This window comes from Silene latifolia, chromosome 6 (genome assembly GCF_048544455.1).
Source record: "Silene latifolia isolate original U9 population chromosome 6, ASM4854445v1, whole genome shotgun sequence".
Lineage (NCBI taxonomy): Eukaryota > Viridiplantae > Streptophyta > Magnoliopsida > Caryophyllales > Caryophyllaceae > Silene > Silene latifolia.
In genome coordinates, this window is record NC_133531.1 from 14582914 (window position 1) to 14591989 (window position 9076).

At 38.2% G+C, this 9076-nt stretch overlaps 1 long non-coding RNA gene across 1 annotated transcript; it reads right to left on the reverse strand.

Annotated features, from left to right (window-relative positions):
* Window positions 1-5646: 5646 nt before the first annotated feature.
* Window positions 5647-8731, reverse strand: LOC141658615 (uncharacterized). The gene is made up of 2 exons (XR_012549314.1): window positions 8376-8731; window positions 5647-5871 (listed from the first exon to the last, which is right to left on the reverse strand). It is a non-coding gene; the product is annotated as an uncharacterized LOC141658615 (long non-coding RNA).
* Window positions 8732-9076: the final 345 nt, after the last annotated feature.

Genomic DNA, 9076 nt, shown 5'->3' on the forward strand with positions numbered 1-9076 from the left:
ACCATTAAATAATATGAAAGACAGGAATACGGTCATTTATGCAAAAGTACGCATTTCAAGGAATTACAACATAGATATGAGATTAGAATCCGAATCATGTGAAGCAGTTAAGTAAGGGATCAACCAATGCAAATTACAAGAATAGAAACCGTAGCCATTATTTGGAAAACCACTTAGCAAACATTGCACGGGACGTGGCTACTAATGTCACAATCATACTTATGGCTTGCATCTCACCATAAGAACGGATGGGAACATCAATCCCGACGATCATATCGCAACTAGAGGGCTTATAGCTCACCTCTAGTTTCCGATAGGACCAAGGCAAACAACACAAGGCATAACTCTTGCCTTGAAAGACGAATACCAATATCTATAACCAAGCAAGACCTTTACTACTCATATATAAATATATAATTCCCCTGGTAGGACGACAATGGTACTCCCAAGACTCAGTCCTAGTCTAAATCTGGCCAGACTCTCGGGACAGTACAGTTCCCGATTCGACATGCGGCAGAACGGTCCGCATCCAAGACTCGAAGACAGATCGGAAATCGAGAACCCACAATCGGCAGGACAGTCCGAAAGAGGCGGAAGATATGAGCTAAACCCACAGTCGGCAGGACAGTCCGAAAGAGGCGTAAAGATAAGTCAAGCAATATGGTATAGTATAAAGGCATTATCATAAGAGACTCAACCAAGCGATACGAATCAACTTGGAAAGAGACTACTACTACATGAACTGATGATAATCCAAGTGAGACATTTCATGCCAAATCATAATCATGAATATGAATAAGTAACCCATTTCTTCAATATTTGTCACTAGAATAAAAATGTAAACAAACGGAGATGAACCATTTATAATATGCAAAACAAGCATCCAATTATAAATGACTTAATTTAATTAAATAAGTAGAACAATTCACTCATATTTGAGATACGATAAATAAATGAGAATGAACGGATTAAAAATTCCTATTATAGGTAAATAAGACATTTCATCATATTTTGACTTGAATAAATAATAAATTCCACATTTATAATTAATGTGAGAAAAATATATGAATGAACAATATTTAACGAATTAAGTTATATAAAGCATGAAACGGGATTTAAATAATTCAAATAACCAACTTGCGCCAAAACCATCCATAACTACGACTCAAGGAGCTAATTAGTAGCACCCACACATGGCCTTACAGTTAACCATACATGGTCTCAACCCGTGACTAGCTAGGCCTCGGCCAGGCCACTGCCAGGACACGGCAGGCCACTGCCAGACTCGCCCAAAAGAAGCCATGAGCAGCCCCGACACAACTACCACTCGACTACCCACAAACAGACCAGAAACAGGCCACCAAAACAGTCCCCAAAGCAGGCCAAAACCGAATACCAAAAAAAGGTTGTGACCGACCCAAAGACTGACCACATAACCCGCCAAAACCAGACCACAAAGCAGGCCCAAGACAGCTGCAAAAGACCACCCAAATTAGGCTGCATACACCCTCAATGTAAGCTGCAAACACCACAAGGACAGGATGCTAATACAGCCGTAACAGCCCCATTGCAGGCTATGAGCAGCCTCCACACGACCACTATTCGACTGCCCACAACCCTCATTCACACCACCACAAATGTCAGACAGCCTACAGCCCGGCTCCAAAAACCGAGCCAACACAGGCCCCCAAACATTCAGCCGTGACAGACCCCTGCAAAACAGGTTGCCACTGACCAACCCGTCTGCAACATGACTCCAAAACAATCCCAAAATCGAGTCTAGACAACCTTTCCACGGTTCCGAAGACAGTACCTATGTATCGACTATTACCACTACCTAAGACGCACCAAAACAGACCCAACAATGCAAACAACCCGTCCCTAAACTCAACCTGCAATCGTCTAAGAATTCGTCTCAGAGCCTGCAATTTCAAGCACCAAAACTCGTTCCATCAAGGTACCATATCACGACTAAAAACAGTCCTAATAGCATTCATTCCTACCCCCCCAATACAGTCTCAAATAACCACCAAAAGCCGGCCTAAAGTAAACCGACAGAGCAGGCCATACCCTCATGTTTATGCGGGTACAAAGAAACAGAGCGCAAGCAGTCCTAAACCGAGTTAAAACAGTCCCATTTCAGCTCAGTTTTCAGACGGAAACTGTCACACAAAAGAGAAAACAAAAAGGGGCAAACTTTATCAAACAAAAGCACATAAAACAACACAAAAGAAGGAAATTTCGACATTTGTCGAGTAACCTATCACCGTTACCTCTTTACTCTTCACACTTCCGACTCAAAGCTACTCCGAGATGTCCAAGTTAACATCTACACACAAAATGCACAAAATTAATGAGGAATTTCGAAATGAAAAAGGGGCGGCAGACTTGAAATGTGAAGAAAGTCAGTCCCTTTCTTACATAGAAGGAATGAGGACGGAAAGAGTAAGAGTTTGGTGCAAAATTTATCGAATTTGATTGAGAAATGTGAGAGAAATCGGGGTTTGAAGGAGACGAGAAACGGTGTTTGTTGTTGCTGTTCATTGTTGTGGCTGCTGTTGCTTGTTTTCGAAAGAAAAGAAAAGAGGAAGGAGGTATGCAGGTGGAAGGTAGGGACACGGCTAAAAAGATCAACAACAACAATAATGTCTAATAATAATAATATAATAGTAATAATATATAATAATAATAATAAATGAATAATAATAATAATAATATATATAAAGGTAGAGTGTAAGAGGGTAGGTGAGCGTGTTGTCAATATCGGATAGGTCGAGAAAGATTAGTCTCACAAGTGGAAATGTGACGGTCTATAGCTACACGGAAATTAAGACGGAAATTACTATTTTTACTGTAACTATTATTGGGTCCGACCAAAAATACGTATACATACATTCTTATATAAATTATGTCTTAAAAATACAATTTAATAATACGTATTTTTATATAAATGAGCTTTTATATATATTACTTTTATAAAAATCGTGTTTGAAATAAAATGAATTAAATTGAATAATTCAAAAATATAAAATAAAGTAATCAAACGGTTTAATAAATTTTAAATGTTAAAAGTGGAAATTCGCGGGTGTTACAATCACCCCATCTTTTAAAAAGTTTCGTTCTCGAAACTTGAAAGTAGAAATGAAAGGTTATATAAAATAAAACTGGAATTTTGGAATCGGTAACCAAAACATTTAAAAGGTTACTTATCGTAAGAATTAAAATTCTTTCAAAAGCTTCAAATAAAATTTTTAGACAAAATCGGTGAAAGGTAAATCATTGGTATAAAAATCAAAATGTTTTCAAAAACATTGATGAAGAGTTTTCGAAAGTGCAAGTCTCATTCATGGAACGAAATTGCTCTTGTCGTGCACACAAGAACGCCTACTTTCCAAGTTAAAGACAGAATCAAAACAAAATTAATTCGCCGACAAGCGTAGAACCAGTTATCAAACGTCTCCAATAATGAGTTCTAACATCCGATCAACGTTAAAATCAAAAGAGAAAGGTAATTTACTCAAATTTTCTTTCACAAAAGCCAATATAAAAATAATATTTTCACTTTTAAACTCAAAAAGGAGTCAAGTTTGTGAAAAGATAGCATCAATCCTTGGCAAAGAAATCACAAATAGATCAAAGTTAACAGAAATTAGATAAAATTTAAAGAAATTTCGGGTTTAGCATTTAAAATCATGATAAAGAAGTCTATACTCAAAGAACAAATCGGGAATTGAATCAAATTTTCATTTTCAAATTTTAAAATAGGTAAGGTTTGTAAGGGTAGCATAGATTCTTAACAACGAATCAAAAATGGCAGCTTGAAAGGTTAGACATTGTATAAAATGAAAAGCAATTTAGACAACATAAATACTAAGTAAGCTAAGAGAGTCCAAACTTAACCAACAAAAAGAGCTATGATGAACATCGTAGAGGTAAGAATTGAAGTAAGGTCTACAAGGAGGTCAAAGATAGAGATTTTATAGGTCACTAGCATCAAATTTTAAGGAGGAGCATGCTGAAGCGAGGAAGAGAGGTATGAAGAGTAACGCTTACGATCAAGGAGGAAGGGAAATTAGACAACAAGGAAAACGCCAGATACTCAAACCTCAAACAACAACATCAACCTAAGCGGTTCCGAAAACTTCTTAGCAACAAAACTCATAACCACGTCACTCCCAAGGATTTCCTCAAAACACTCATGTTATTTCATCTTAAGCTATTCCATGAAACAAGGTATTTCACTTTAAGTGTGATTTCACCACTCCGAATCCTTAAACATCTATAAACAACTTCCACAAGATCAAGGTCAAAGCTTCTAACAAAACTATACTCATATCCAACTAGGGTCAACTAGGAGTTCCTCAGAAAAGTAAACCCTCAATCAAAATCCCAAGGTATATTCTTTCAAATCCGATATCCTAGCACTCTACTTACCATCGAGTTCCCAAGAAACAAGATCTCAGTTGTAACAACGCTTTATCACCGCATATTTCCTCATCCTAACACCCAAAATCAAAGCTATGTCCTTTAACTTAACAATTGGCGTCAACCATACCATTATCTCTTCTAGCTACTAAAACAAGCGCCAAAACTTCCCAACAATGTAGCTTAGTCTCACTCTCATACCATACCTCAAGTAGTAATCAAGATCACTCACTTAGACCAACTAATAATCCCACAATTAGCATTTCTCATATGGTAACGTACACATTAAACCCTCATATCCAAAGCAACTACGAAAGCCAATCACAAACTCGACTTACTTAGTCAATCTTACATCCTCAAATCCACCATTCAATTTCATCCGTCTTAAGTCAAGTACTAAGCACTAGTATTCCAAGACACGTCTCACTACACTTCCCGAGGCTTTCAAATCCCAAACATAGACAACAAAGCCAAGTTCTATAACCTTAGTAACAAATGCAACTCACACTTGACAATACAAATAATTCCACTAGACAACCACACTCACTTTACCAAGGAACTAGGCATAAGAATCACTAAGCATGTCTCATCACACTACCTAAGTCTTAATATCACAACCTCTTAAAACCAGGGCTAAGGTCAACCATAAACAAACTCCACCAAGCTAAATTATCCAACCAAGGTTAACATCCCACAAAAGAAAGAGTACTATCAAAAAGGCGTTAAGGGAGGATAAGCAAGGAACAAAGGACAAATTAAGGGTATAAGAGTAGCTTCCAAAGTAAAACAGAAGAGATTTTAGAAGAAGGATAAGCATCAAGAGATAAAGAATAAGGCAAGATACACAAGGAATGAGAATTATCTTCAAGGGAGTAGAAGCATTCTTCAAAGGTTTATCAAATCTTCAATTCCCGGCAATAGGCACCAAATCTTTATCTTCACGTAGGTAGGCTTACGGTCATTGATCCAAGGGTACAAAAATAATTGACAGTCAACAAGCATGTTAGAACCTACCACGAAGCATACACAAAGAGACTACCAACTTAGGTCCTTATTTCTACCCATCTCTCATTAATTATTTAAGGTAAAGTTCAATTTAAATTTGGGGCACACGTGTGTGCGTCGGGAGCAACATAGGCTCTGATACCAACTGTGACACCCCGCGTTAACGCAGAAGATAAAGCTTATAAATTCAAGCGGAAAATAGGGAATTTTTGAAACTTTTAAAATTTAAAGCGCGGTTTTATTAAAATACCAAACACAAACAAAGAATGCGGAAATAAAGTTTAAATTATACAAACGTGATAGTCAAGGTGAGGGAAAAGATATCCCTCGAATGACAATACAATAAAAAGTGAGTCTAAACAATCCTAATAAACCGACTAAAAGGCCAAAGTGCTCGCTAGCTCACACATGTCTTCACCCCATGAATGCACCAACTAATACCTGTCATTCATGTAAACATGAACGCCACAGTCAGTGGGAAGTAACTCAAGGTTCTCCCAGCCACAAAATGTCAAAACGAACATAACAAGGAACTAAAACAGGTAAGTCATATAAGATATATACAAAAGATAAGAATATTAAGTTTATATGTAAACATGGCAAATAATTGAGATGGAACAAGATAGGCCAACATTAGCATAATAAAGATTCAACTGTTCACGTGAGACCATTAAATAATATGAAAGACAGGAATACGGTCATTTATGCAAAAGTACGCATTTCAAGGAATTACAACATAGATATGAGATTAGAATCCGAATCATGTGAAGCAGTTAAATAAGGGATCAACCAATGCAAATTACAAGAATAGAAACCGTAGCCATTATTTGGAAAACCACTTAGCAAACATTGCACGGGACGTGGCTACTAATGTCACAATCATACTTATGGCTTGCATCTCACCATAAGAACGGATGGGAACATCAATCCCGACGATCATATCGCAACTAGAGGGCTTATAGCTCACCCCTAGTTTCCGATAGGACCAAGGCAAACAACACAAGGCATAACTCTTGCCTTGAAAGACGAATACCAATATCTATAACCAAGCAAGACCTTTACTACTCATATATAAATATATAATTCCCCTGGTAGGACGACAATGGTACTCCCAAGACTCAGTCCTAGTCTAAATCTGGCCAGACTCTCGGGACAGTACAGTTCCCGATTCGACATGCGGCAGAACGGTCCGCATCCAAGACTCGAAGACAGATCGGAAATCGAGAACCCACAATCGGCAGGACAGTCCGAAAGAGGCGGAAGATATGAGCTAAACCCACAGTCGGCAGGACAGTCCGAAAGAGGCGTAAAGATAAGTCAAGAAATACGGTATAGTATAAAGGCATTATCATAAGAATACGACTCAACCAAGCGATACGAATCAACTTGGAAAGAGACTACTACTACATGAACCGATGATAATCCAAGTGAGACATTTCATGCCAAATCATAATCATGAATATGAATAAGTAACCCATTTCTTCAATATTTGTCACTTGAATAAAAATGTAAACAAACGGAGATGAACCATTTATAATATGCAAAACAAGCATCCAATTATAAATGACTTAATTTAATTAAATAAGTAGAACAATTCATTCATATTTGAGATACAATAAATAAATGAGAATGAACGGATTAAAAATTCCTATTATAGGTAAATAAGACATTTCATCATATTTTGACTTGAATAAATAATAAATTCCACATTTATAATTAATGTGAGAAAAATATATGAATGAACAATATTTAACGAATTAAGTTATATAAAGCATGAAACGGGATTTAAATAATTCAAATAACCAACTTGCGCCAAAACCATCCATAACTACGACTCAAGGAGCTAATTAGTAGCACCCACACATGGCCTTACAGTTAACCATACACGGTCTCAACCCGTGACTAGCTAGGCCTCGGCCAGGCCACTGCCAGGACACGGCAGGCCACTGCCAGACTCGCCCAAAAGAAGCCATGAGCAGCCCCGACACAACTACCACTCGACTACCCACAAACAGACCAGAAACAGGCCACCAAAATAGTCCCCAAAGCAGGCCAAAACCGAATACCAAAAAAAGGTCGTGACCGACCCAAAGACTGATCACATAACCCGCCAAAACCAGACCACAAAGCAGGCCCAAGACAGCTGCAAAAGACCACCCAAAACAGGCTGCATACACCCTCAATGTAAGCTGCAAACACCACAAGGACAGGTTGCTAATACAGACCGTAACAGCCCCATTGCAGGCTATGAGCAGCCTCCACACGACCACTATTCGACTGCCCACAACCCTCATTCACACCACCACAAATGTCAGACAGCCTACAGCCCGGCTCCAAAAACCGAGCCAACACAGGCCCCCAAACATTCAGCCGTGACAGACCCCTGCAAAACAGGTTGCCACTGACCAACCCGTCTGCAACATGACTCCAAAACAATCCCAAAATCGAGTCCAGACAACCTTTCCACGGTTCCGAAGACAGTACCTATGTATCGACTATTACCACTACCTAAGACGCACCAAAACAGACCCAACAATGCAAACAACCCGTCCCCTAAACTCAACCTGCAATCGTCTCAGAATTCGTCTCAGAGCCTGCAATTTCAAGCACCAAAACCCGTTCCATCAAGGTACCATATCACGACTAAAAACAGTCCTAATAGCATTCATTCCTACCCCCCCAATACAGTCTCAAACAACCACCAAAAGCCGGCCTAAAGTAAACCGACAGAGCAGGCCATACCCTCATGTTTATGCGGGTACAAAGAAACAGAGTGCAAGCAGTCCTAAACCGAGTCAAAACAGTCCCATTTCAGCTCAGTTTTCAGACGGAAACTGTCACACAAAAGAGAAAACAAAAAGGGGCAAACTTTATCAAACAAAAGCACATAAAACAACACAAAAGACGGAAATTTCGACATTTGTCGAGTAACCTATCACCGTTACCTCTTTACTCTTCACACTTCCGACTCAAAGCTACTCCGAGATGTCCAAGTTAACATCTACACACAAAATGCACAAAATTAATGAGGAATTTCGAAATGAAAAAGGGGCGGCAGACTTGAAATGTGAAGAAAGTCAGTCCCTTTCTTACATAGAAGGAATGAGGACGGAAAGAGGAAGAGTTTGGTGCAAAATTTATCGAATTTGATTGAGAAATGTGAGAGAAATCGGGGTTTGAAGGAGACGAGAAACGGTGTTTGTTGTTGCTGTTCATTGTTGTGGCTGCTGTTGCTTGTTTTCGAAAGAAAAGAAAAGAGGAAGGAGGTATGCAGGTGGAAGGTAGGGACACGGCTAAAAAGATCAACAACAACAATAATGTCTAATAATAATAATAATATAATAGTAATAATATATAATAATAATAATAAATGAATAATAATAATAATAATAATATATATAAAGGTAGAGTGTAAGAGGGTAGGTGAGCGTGTTGTCAATATCGGATAGGTCGAGAAAGATTAGTCTCACAAGTGGAAATGTGACGGTCTATAGCTACACGGAAATTAAGACGGAAATTACTATTTTTACTGTCACTATTATTGGGTCCGACCAAAAATACGTATACATACATTCTTATATAAATTATGTCTTAAAAATACAATTTAATAATACATATTTTTATATAAATGAGCTTTTATATATAT